This window comes from Mastigoproctus giganteus, chromosome 11, assembly GCF_048544385.1.
Source record: "Mastigoproctus giganteus isolate SK-2022 chromosome 11, ASM4854438v1, whole genome shotgun sequence".
Classification (NCBI taxonomy): domain Eukaryota; kingdom Metazoa; phylum Arthropoda; class Arachnida; order Uropygi; family Thelyphonidae; genus Mastigoproctus; species Mastigoproctus giganteus.
Genome location: NC_143585.1, coordinates 17,646,787 through 17,659,226, shown reverse-complemented (window position 1 = coordinate 17,659,226; position 12,440 = coordinate 17,646,787). Strand labels below are relative to the sequence as shown.

General features: G+C 35.2%; 1 protein-coding gene across 4 annotated transcripts in view; it reads right to left on the bottom strand.

The window, feature by feature from the left end:
* Positions 1–10,616: 10,616 nt before the first annotated feature.
* LOC150077751 (cell adhesion molecule Dscam1-like) overlaps positions 10,617–12,440 on the bottom strand; it is a 351,950-nt gene continuing 350,126 nt past the window's right edge. For all 4 annotated transcript variants that reach the window (XM_090385498.1, XM_090385494.1, XM_090385495.1 and 1 more), the window contains one exon: positions 10,617–11,030. The gene's annotated coding sequence lies outside the window, so the exon portion shown is untranslated. The remainder of the gene's footprint in view (positions 11,031–12,440) is intronic.

The following is a 12,440-nucleotide window of genomic DNA, read 5'->3' as shown; positions in this document are numbered from 1 at the left end:
CCAGAGTTGCGACTCTCGCAATGTGAATCAAAAAATTAACTCGGAGAACTTTGGTTGCGTAAATTGAATCACGTGGTACCTAAGATCCCTAGTTTCATAAAATTAAATAAATATTTCAAGAAATTTACCTTTCATAAATGGAACATATTAGAACACCTTGTTGTAATGCAAACTGTTTAACTCTGCTGTGCACCATATATACTAATTCCTGGTACAAGAATGGTGGTAATCAACTCAAGAAGGGTCTTGTTGAACTCAAGAAGATCTTGTTCATTCTTTCAGCTTTCCAGTTCATCAAAAGGAGTCTGTATTGAGTTAACGTCAATGCTATGTATAGGCGACAAGCTGCAATGTTCCAATTCTTTCGCTATATACCACAAAAAAAATTCAATATCCTTCACCGCCGTAGACTACGAAATTTATAGACAGAATTGTGGATATATTAACACAAATTAAAAGAAAAATAATTTAAATTAAACTAAAATGATCGAAAAGGCACAATACAAATTTAGGACAAAGGGACTGCAACCTTCACTGTTGATCTTAGGTGAAAGTAGCCGTTTCCGATTTTTTTTTAGCTCATCCAGCGAAGTACATAAGCGGACAAAAAATCCACGGAATTTTGATCACACACCAACGACCGAGTCATTTACTTGCTTGGTGCAACTTCAGAATAACTCAACAATCATGGAATTGTTGGGCAGTTTTGAATAATTTTATCACAACAGAAAGCCAAAGCTATTTTTCATTTTGACGTCATCACTGAAATTATAAGAATGACGTCACACTAAGAACAAAATATTATAAAATGCGCCGGTCTCTAATGGATTCTTCAGTATACCTTTTGGTTAGAGTTCGATGACCAACGAGGCTAATTGGATTTTATTAAGGGTTCCAACTATTGAAGAACCGGTGATCCGAAAAGCACATACCATTCGGAGAGGAGTGGTGAGGGGTATGAATTCGGAATTCGGCATACGACACGACAGCGTCGAATAACTTAATTACGTACATTTCTCCAGGTAGATTTGAATGAAGAATTGGGCCATCAGAACACAAGTTAGTGAATATGTAAATATGTTGTCTGGCGTACACTTAGGAATCTAAATTACAGACGCTTCGTCAGAACTTTGTACGATGTCCTGTCGCCCAAGGCGTACGGGGTGTATCGTCGTACGTCAGCTCTGTAGAAAACGCATAAATTAGACCCATAATGTATGCGCTTCGACCGACGTGGATTTACATATTTTTGAAAGCTAATTTTGTTGCAAAGAGTTGGCTTCAGCTCATTCAGTTCACTTTGGGAGCAGTACGTTATGCTATACTCCTGATACATGTATTGTGTGATGGGTAATACGTATTATTATGTATTAGCTGTTAGGAACACAGTATCATGTATTAGGGATATTCATTGGCAGACTTTCATCCATATTGGATTTGGTTAACGTCCTGTGGATGCAGTGTGCACAATGAGAAGTCCGAAGAGGTATACGAAGGAGAGGAGTGGCGAGGGACTTTATATTTTGGCCATCGATACATTCGGTATTTAAGAAAATGAATGCACTTTACATATTATTAAAAGAATTTTGCTAATAATCAAACAGTTTAATAGAATTAATAATTTTTTTACCAGTGAAAGAAATATAACTGGAACTCTATTAGGTAGGATTCCAGTACTCACTTTTGTATGATTTAATAGCGATTATTGCAAGTTTGTGTATTTGCATAAATAATCCATATAAGTTTTCACCAGTATTTTTATGTCTCATTAGAAGTTTAGTTCATTTGAAAACAAAAGCTCAGTTTTTTTTTTCCACACTGTCCACGTTAAGGATGATATATAATGCATATCTTTTACTTTACTGCCCAGTCATTCCACTTCCTTTTTAATTTTGAAACGTATGTATTTCCCCCCACCACGAGGAGACAGCATGTGCGATTTTTGCTCTAAAAGTAATTTTGAAATATAAATATTCATAAATGGAAATGTGCTGTCTATAAGGAAATATGTGGTGCACGCTCTAAGATCATTGCCACCCAGCATGTACCTAAACCTTAAAATATATCTGCTTAATTAAATCAATTTTTATTATCAAATATCACAATCCTTGGCCTAATACACCAAAAATTACATCTGTTCCTGGGAAGGAATGTGCGTGTCTTTTATATCCTAACCTTAAATGATTGGATGAGGCGTCTTGATGTAACGTGCATGAAACTGTCACATTAAGGCCACTATCAATTGTATGAATTCTCTGGAGAGAGAACTCGTACAATCTGCCTGTCTTACTGTAATGAACACCAGGATTCCCGGAGGGGGGGGCTGCCTTCCTCGTCTGAGACTGACTAAATCAGCCACGTGTGAAAGATGCAAATAAAATTTCTTCGAGTTTGAGAGCATTCGAACCCTGGCCTTTTCCGAGTGGTGTATAGAAGATCGTGATTATAACCACTTCTAATCTGACATTTAATTTTTAAAATGAAGTGTTCGGACAGTTCAAGTGACCATAACAAGGTCACTTGCTCTTGAGGGGCATATTCAGGGGTGGGAGATGGGGCGTATGCCCCCTTAACCAAAAATTTAAACTTAAAGGAACAGAAGGCAGGAGGCATTCTAAAAAAAAAACCTCAAAAGCCTGGTCACCATGCCTCCCCGACAATGTTACCTGGATACACCACTGATAATTGGGTAACACTCAAACAGGTTCCCATGTCTCGAAAGCCCGTTCTTTTGGCTCAGCAGTGTTTGTAATTCAGGCAAGGTTCTTATGGGTGGTTAAAAACTAAAAAAATTTCATTTAATTAAAAAATTTAAAAACTAAATTCTTCTTCCAACAGCATCTAATACATACTCAATGGGATTCAAGTCAGGTGGTTTCAATGGCTACTTCATACTGGAAATAACCTTACACTGAAGAAGGCCTGAATCGATTGCATCATATCAGGAGCTTGTTTTTAGTAAAAGCAAGACCATATTTACTGAAGTGCAGTGGTGTAATTACTTCAGAGCCCCACGACCTTAGTTTAGGGCCCAAGCTTCTGCTGGAACCCTTCAAAAGGACTGCAAATCTATTGTATCCTTAAAACTTTTGACATGGATCTCTTCTCTTTCTCTCTCTTGCTCCCTTGATGATGATACATCAAAAATTGGACTGTACGCTGAATATTGACTAATCCATGGACATCACAAAGGATCGTTTTTCTTGGGCACAATTAACATTTGCTCTTCGGGTTAAAACAGTGATTGCAATTCCTTTTCTTGCACACAAGGATAGCAACTGCAAAAGAAACCAGACTATAGAAACCTAACCAGGATCTTCTCATGCAGCTTGCAACAAAGCAGTACAAAATTTGGTATGGTGGTGTTCCATAGAATAACTATGAAATGAGGAGATAGCGAGAAAGTTCAGAGAGGTGTAGAGGACATTTATATAGGTCGAATAGTATTATCATTAGTAGAGGCATATGATGCAAGAAAGCAAGCTTATAACAGCATCAACAAAAAAAGATAAAACCTTTCCATTTCATCCAGCCATTAATTACAAATGTTTGTCTAGTTCTGCCTTGAATATTTAAGCTTTCAACTTCTACAAAGACAGATGGAAGTTTGTTCCAGCAGTCAACCATCCACTGGCTAAAGGAAAATTTCCACACATCTATTCCACTACTGTCTTTCTTCAATTTACCTTCCCTAATGCGATTAATTTTGAGCTTGCTCAAACCATTCAAGGCCTTATACATCTCAATCAGATTACCTCGGAGGTGCCTAGTCTCCAGATACTACAATTTGCAGAACTTAAGCCTTTTGCCAGTTTGATTGCCCTTCTCTGCACTTATTCCATCAGCTTTACATCCTTCCTAAAATGAGGCCTCCAGACCTGTGTACAGTACTCAAGGTGTGGCCTGACCATGGCCTTATACAAGGGGATAATCACCTCCTTATCTGTCCATCAACACAGCATATGATTCCCTTCAACTGCTAAACAGGCCTTGCAGTGGTGAACCATGCTTAATATAAGGGTGTCTATTAGATTGTGTGGCAACAAATCCCATTCTTCTGCCAGTGCAGACGTTAGCTAACCAAGTGACTGAGGAGTTAGCTGTTGGCATGCAACGCAACATCCAAGGGCATCCTACATATGTTTGATCGGATTTAAGTCTGGTGATCATGCTGAACATGACAGTCATTGGATATCTTCAGTTTCAAGTTATTCCTCCACCACTCGACAGGAGTAGACCAACCCCGAGGGTGGACGGGTTCACTGCACCCAAGTGGCAACCTTCAATGGGAGCCTGAAAATCTGAAACTTACATACATACACGAAGAAAATTTTAAAGGGGAACTAAATTTTAATTGGCACCCAGATGGCACATTCCCTAGGAACGTCTCTGCTGCTTGAGCTCTGTGTGCAGTAACATTGTCATGCATGAAATAGAAAATCTGGGCCAACTACAAAGTTGCATATAGGATTCGAGGATCTGTTCACGATACCTCTATGCAGTTATGGTACCCCGAACAAAAACATAAAGAGTAGTGTGGCTATTGATCATTATTCTGCCCTATACTAGAACACAACCGCAACTGTAAGTGTCCCTTTCTCTGATGTTGGAGGAATGTTATGTCTAGAATCTGTTTGAGGCTAAAACAGAACTCACAGACAACAGAACTGTACCCCATTTGTGAGGGCTCCAAGTCTCATTACTCATGGCACCAGTTTCAACGAGCTCTGCGGTGGTTTGGGGTTAATGGGATACAAATCACTGGCTTCCTTGTATAGAGTCCACTTGAATTGAGCCTTCTTAACACAACCCGGTTGGAAATGTTTTCACCTGTGGCCACAGCAACCTCAGAGACAGTTGATGGCATGGCATAGTATCAGTCTTGCTGTTAAAGCCTGTAATTCTGTCATATGTTTCTTTGTGTAATGTAATGTTGGGGAAAGGTTGCTATGTCAACTGGAAGTGACAACTACCAGTGGAGTCAATTCCTGGTTTCCATTACTGCCAGGAGGAGGCAGGCATCAATAAATGCTTATTGGATGTCTCCTATAAAGAGGCAGAAGGACAATCAAATATGAATCATTGCCAGCAATAATATGAAAAGAATTTTTTTTTTTTTTTTTAAATCTAGTGAACAGAAATCAGAAAGTGTGGGTTTTTGTAACATGAGGACCTCTTGAAGTTGTTAAGAAATTAATTTCTCATTGAAAGAATTATTTTAATGGATGGTATAGAAATTGCAAAATAATTAACATTAATCACTAAGTATGAATATAGTGCAAGCACATCAGAAATACATAGCTATATCTGAATAAATCAGAATATTAGTAAAACGGGTTTTTAGTGCAATATCATGGCAACTCGTTGTGAAGATATTCACAATATGAGATATAACTTAAAACGATGCCGTTTTACTAATATTCTGATTTATTCAGAAGAGGATATTCTTACCAAGAAAGACTAGAATCTGTAAATTGAAATCTTTAGAAACTAGACATTTGCATGGTGACTTAAGGCGTATAAGTTTTTAAAAATGTTAAGATGGCATCTTTAGTCTTTCTCAGAGTGTGCGCACACACACACGCACACACACAAAGGGACATAAATTAAAATTGACAAAGGATGGTTACAGGACAGATGCACGGAAATTTACATTCAGCCAGAGAGCATATTAATTTTTGGAATAAACTTAAACTGGTGTGGTGGAAGTAGATGGTTTGAATAAGTTTAAAGGTTTTGATAAATTATTATAAGAAATAGGTAAATGGATTTTTTAGTCTGATAAGAGTAGTAATCATGGTTTATTCCAGCCAGTATTCTCAGGTAACTTTTCAGTGTTTGTGCTCAGGACTATGAGAACTGGAAGCACAATTTTTGTTTCTATCCAAAGGAATTTTAGAGAAAAGCATTTGGAGTCTTGTAAATTTTTTCAAAGGTGGAAAGAAGTACTACTAGTTCTGTGTAGTTTGATTTTGATAGGAGATGAAATTTAGTTTAATTGCTGTCTGTTGAAAAAAAGAAGGAACATTCCATATTTACAAGATTTTAAGATTTTTATATTTGACATAATTCTAGATATAGAGCTTTGATGAACAGCCTGACAAGAGCACCAAGGTTTTCAACAAGTTAATTTGTTTCATCAAGACATTTCTCATCACCAATGATGAGAAATGTCTTCTGTATTGATAAAGGTTTGAGGTTATGTGGTTTAGTTGGTTGAATTGGTAGATCTAGTAATCAACTGAACCATATTAATTCCATAGACACTACATAATGACTATGGAATTAACCGTTTAAGTCAAGAAAGCACATTGATAAGATTTTTTTTAAAATTTCCTCCAACATTTACTTTGGAGAGTAAAGAGGCTTTTTTTTTTTAAAATTCCATAAAGTCGCTACCGGCAGGGGCAGTCCCAGGATTTTTGAAAAGGAAGGTGCTAAAGCAGTATTCTGAGAAATAATTAAGCTTTAATCATTATTTAGCAGTAAAAAACCCAAATTATTTTGATTATGGGGGGCTATAGCCATTTAGCTCCTATGTTGCACTGCTCCTGACTGTAAACTTCAACCTCTCCTGATTCTATTTCATGCTCAGCTAAAGAAAAAGCCAACTTACTAGCATCCTATTTTCTTCTAATTTTTGTATTGAAAACCTTGATAAACTGCTTCCTACCATACTGAATACACTTCACTCAGTGCTTCCAATGGCCTTCTGACAGGTGGATATTACAATAATTTTGAGCAATCTTAATGCAAAGAAAGTTCCCAGTGCTGGTGGTATTTTTTCACATGTTCTCAAAATCTGTGCTCTTGAGCTTGTTCCTCTTCTGGGTGGCTTTTTCTGCACTTTCTTATTCCACTGGTGTTTTCCTTACAGCCAGTTTCTAAAAGTGACAAATCCCTCCCTTCCTTCCCATTGTACTCACCTTTACTCTTTCCAACCTAATGGAGAGATTTACCAACTGTTAAATTTTCTTAAAACCTTCCATCTGATCAATGATTGCCATTATCTTAGCAATTTGCCATTGGATTGACACTGATAGACTCCAGGGCTGACCAGGCTAGCCAGGTGGGTAAAGTGCCTGCCTGGCAACCCAAAGGTTGAATCCAGGCAGGGTTCGAATCCTGCCTTGGGCTTGGATCAAAGTACTGCAAAAACCTTGGGAGGTGCATTATGGCCACAGAAGCCGATGCGCCAACAACTACCAAAAAAAAAAGATAGACTCCATCAGTGCTGTTTCAATAATATATTGGTTTCTGTTATTCATTTTGGAAAATTTAATGGAACTGTTTGGTGAAACTCAATCGTTGCTCTTGACACTTCTAAGGCTTCTGATCATGCTTCCATTTTATGAATTGTAACTGTTTTTTGCAATTGACCATCCAGTTTCCTCTGTGACTGTTTACTGCAGGTGATGGTAAATGGCTCTGTGTTTTCCAACTTCTCAACTGATGTTGATTTTACTCAAGGTTCAATCGTTTCTGGGTTAGCATAACCTTATTCTCTTCATCATGTGACAAGGTATTATTTTATTATTGCCATAGCAAGTGAATTTTTTATTCACACAAAATAATTTGCTGTGTTTTTTGTAAATTATTTTGCAAAAAAAAAAAATTTAAACATATGAGTATTGAGTTAAAATCAAACAGAAACAGATTGTTCACAAACATGCATCGTGATATTCCCATATAATGAAAAATATAAACATGCCCAAATGAGATAGTGAAGATTTTCCTGACAGTCATCTAAAAATTAAACCATAGAAGCTTTGAGGAAAATTTTACAATACACCTAATTCTGTTTTTACACGATAGATACGTTCCTGAAAAATACGTGTAAAAAAATTCGTGTAAAAAAAGACATTGTATTTATGGAAGAAAAGAAGATTGGTTCCGGATCTAAAAAATCAGTAAAAATAATTTAAAAAAAACATAAAAATATTCATTTTAAGCTTATTATTTTATTTCAACAAAATACACATGTAATAATATGTAATGAAAATGTATTAAAGTAAATTTATATGCATATAAAATGAAAAAAATTCTTCATTAACAAAAAAAATCTGTTTTACACATAACAAGATTTTATTCATTTTCACTTTCTGATAATAAACGGCGCATACGTTTGCGTACGACTGGAATATCACTGCTGTCACTAGAAATGTTGTGGACATCGTCTTTTTCCTCTATTAATGAAATTCTTTCTGTGATCTCTTGAGCAAAATCAGCACGAGTCTCCTCTGGTGCTGATGTTTCACCGGTTTTACGAACGAATTCAGTTATTAATCGTTGTGTTCGTGTTTTGGTTAGGGCGTTATATAATTCTCTGTAAGAGGCTGTCAACAACTTCAGTTCACGTTGAAACTTCCCAGCGCGTTCCTCACTAGGGTCATGTTTGACAAAATGATTACCTAATTTTCTGGCCAGTTCCAGACCTTCTTTTATTAAATCTGCATTTAGAACAGGATCAATTTCTTCATTATCACTACGTTCTGTGGGATAAGGAGTCCCAAGGACAACCTCTAATATTTCATCTTCGCTTAGAGCTTTGTCGGTTAACAATTGATCAATATCTTCAAACGATAGATCATCGAATCCTTCTCCACCAATTTTGTGTGCCATTGTAATGATGTTGGGAAATTCGGTCGTATTAGGGATGATGGGATCTTTGCTTTTTACACATTGTGGCCAAACCGCTTTCCAACATGCATTTAAATTTGCTGGTTTTAATTCAGTTAACGCTAATCCAACTTGATTGATACAATCCATAATTGAGAATTTCTTCCACACATCAACGACTGTTGGTGTTTCATCATTCAGTTTGTCCAAAACGTGTTGGAATGTTCGTTTTACGTAGTATGTTTTAATTGTCGCAATTATACCTTGGTCTAGCGGTTGTATCAAAGATGTAGTATTAGGTGGCAGAAATAAAATTTGTACGTTTGGGTGTTCCAAGACAGGATGGCCGGGTGCATTGTCAAGAATCAGAAGAAATTTAAATTCGAGACCTTTCAAATTCATATAACGTCTGACTTCTGGGGCGAAACATTTGTTGGACCATTCTGTAAAGATAGCAGTGGTCACTCAGGCCTTCTTGTTTGCCATCCCGTGAACAGGCAGTTTATTGATATCTACACCTTTCATTGAACGTGGGTTTAGGGCTCGATTTCCCAGCAGTGGTTTCAACATACGATCTCCTGAAGCGTTGGAGGAAAATAGTAAGGTTACACGATCCTTAGCTACCTTAAAACCACCAGCAGTTTTCTGCGATTTGGCTACATACATTCTGTTCGGCATTCGTTTCCAGAAGAAACCAGTTTCATCTGCATTCCACACTTGATCAGGAGTGTATCCTCCATCTTCAATAATTTTTGCAAGTTCCTGCGGGAATACTTTAGCAGCCGATTCATCTGCAGATGTAGTTTCACCTTTAATTTTTATGTTATGAAGAGCATTCCTTTTAAGAAACTCTGTCATCCAACCTGTACTCGCAGAAAATTCATACTTTCTGTTTAACTGAGATGAAGTGCTTGGCTTCTTTTCTTTAATATGTCTGTAAATTCTTAGTGCTGTTTGCTTAATGGCATTTCCATCTACTGGTACTTAATGGCATTTCCATCTACTTTTTTGTGACTGATCTTCTATCCATATTACCAGAGCCTTTTCCATTTTTTCTTTGACAATATCTCTTGTATATGATGATGAATTAACACTTACTTTTGTTCCAGAACATACAGACTTCCTAATTGCAGCTTCATTTTTCTTAATAGTTCTTACGGTAGCTTCATGTACACCAAAATGCTTTCCTACAGACGTAGCCCCTTGTCCAGTTGCAAGACGATCTAAAATTTGAATTTTAAGTTCCAAAGAAATCGCTTTCCTTTTCATTTTGGTAATAGGCGAATTATTCGACATTATATGAGGGCTACTGAAAAATATCTCAGTTATAATTAATAAAAAAAAGGTATGAAAAATTTGTAAACTTACAATTTATTGACTATTGGCAAAATTAATAAATTTATATGTGCACAAATTTCACTAAAGATTCTTTCACTTTGAAATAGAGCTTACCACTAAATGTCTTCCGAAGATACAATGCACGAATACCGTAGATGTGCACCAAATTCAATAAAAACGTTGATGATTCATAGATACCTAGACGTATACATTGGTAAACAAAAGCACGCGTTTCAAAACGCACACACTGGCTGTTATCCAATCTATTGGTGCGTGTAATATAGAAATGATACTAGTATGCCACAAATAAAAAAAAAAAAACCTTAGAAATCGTGTTAAATCAAAATGACTCGCGTAAAAAGAGAATCAAATATTTATTTTGAATTCGTGTTAAATCAAATTCGTGTAAAAAAAGTTTGTGCAAAAACAGAATTAGGTGTATTTGGTTTAATAAAAATTAAAAAAAAAATCCAAATCCATATCCAAAAGAAAAAAAAAGAGAGAGAGAGAAAAACGTCCTTGATTATCAAATGGGAAACTTTCTTTCTTGCAGCTTTAAAACTGTTATTATAAATGAAAAATTATAATCAAATAAATTTTCAACAGTGTATTTGTAAGCTTTTAATAATACAATGAGTAATGATACATTACTCTCCGTTATTCAACTTGAATTCTTTTCCATCTCCCTTCTATACTTGTAACAGAGTGTGACTAATTAATATCTACATAAATCAATGGAAAGTTTACAAATGAAACAATTACATCACAGTAAAAGTCCAACAGTGAGAAAGCTGGAACATCTAGTTTTCTAAGACAACAAGTCTCAGATGAGTCCATTTGAGTTTCCAGGTAAACATTTTGTTCTGGTCCATAAAAACTTTGAAGTTTGAAGTCATTCAGAGATAGAAATTTCCTCAACAATATTATAGGTGTTAACCTCTGCTATGGTTAAAAACTTAACAGAAGTCCATAAACGAGGCACCTTAACACTAGCATCATCACTATGTGTTTGCCCAGACAACCTGCCACTGTCACCAAGTCCTAGGCGCACAAACCAGAGGCTTTTGAAGAACCTGTGAATAAAATAAACAAAAAACTGTAAGCGAGCATTTTAACTAAGAACCTTGCTAATTTCAGCCACTGTTACTGCCTTCGAATTGAAATCTTAAAAAAAATTAACCATTATAGGTAATAAGAATCAGCAGTAAGTTTAAATGCTACCCAACTGTTTGATACTCCAAAATAGGGATAAAGAATAAATATAAATAGTTAAAATCATCTCTCCCAATAATCTAGTATGCTCTAATTGGAGTTTTAGTTTTATTAATGCATGCCTAATGTAATTTCCATTTTGATATCTAAATAATGATGTGCTTTTTATGAACTGTTCAGAAGGAACTCATCTAACTAAAATAATTTAGAATATTGAATGATTTCAGTATCATCAACTACTCAGATGACAATAAGGTTTATGAGATCGGATGTAAAATATATGAAGGGACCAATGAGCTGTATTTAAATTGCTGTTAAAGCTTTAAGATCTTTATCTTAAAATTTAGTGTTAAAACACTAACTTTTAAAGTCAAGATGGGTTCAAAACAGGGAGAACCTAATATTCCATCACTCGTACACCCAATTTTAACAAAGACACTTGCATGGCATCTGTGTGATTCGATTCTTTTTTTGTTTTAATTATAAAAAAAATTTATTTTTAGGAAAAATAATTTTTCCCTAAAAATAATTAAATATAATTTCTTTTTTTTTTTTTTTTTATTGAAATGAAAATGGTGATCTATTAATTATGATTTGCTAAATAAAATTGAATGTAAATAAATGAGAGAAACCAACAATAATAATATAGTTTTTATCCTATTTTTTTTACAATTTTTGAGGTCATTGATACCCAGATTGAAACCCAGGCACTTGCATGGAGTCTAGCAGATGTAATGCAATGATTTCTATATTTTTATCAGCTGTTTGCATTTCATTAGCAAAATCAAAGCTCAATGGCAAGATTAGACAATATTGCTAGCATCTCACATGGGAATGGGAGTTACCTAAAAGAAAGATAAACAATTTTTCTCACCTGGTATCTGTTAAATGGTAAAAAAAATGTCATATATATATTCGTATTTCGTAATAAAGGTTCATAATTTTGTAGTACAGTATATTGAAATGAAAACAGTAAATACTGTATGACCAGTTAGAGAATACTAGTGGGCAAAGGTACATAAGAGGATTTGATTTCGTTTGTGAAATTAAAAAAATAATTGAAAAATTTTAAAAAATGCCATCTGTCACACACCATGTTAGCAATGGAAAGTTATAAGCAATTAACATAAAATAAAATTAATGCATTTAATTGATTTAAACAAATAAATAAATTATTTATTTGTTTGACAAGCAAATAAATAATTATTGAAAATATAAGATAGCAATAGACATAAAAACAAAGCCAGAACAATCACAAAACACTAAAATAG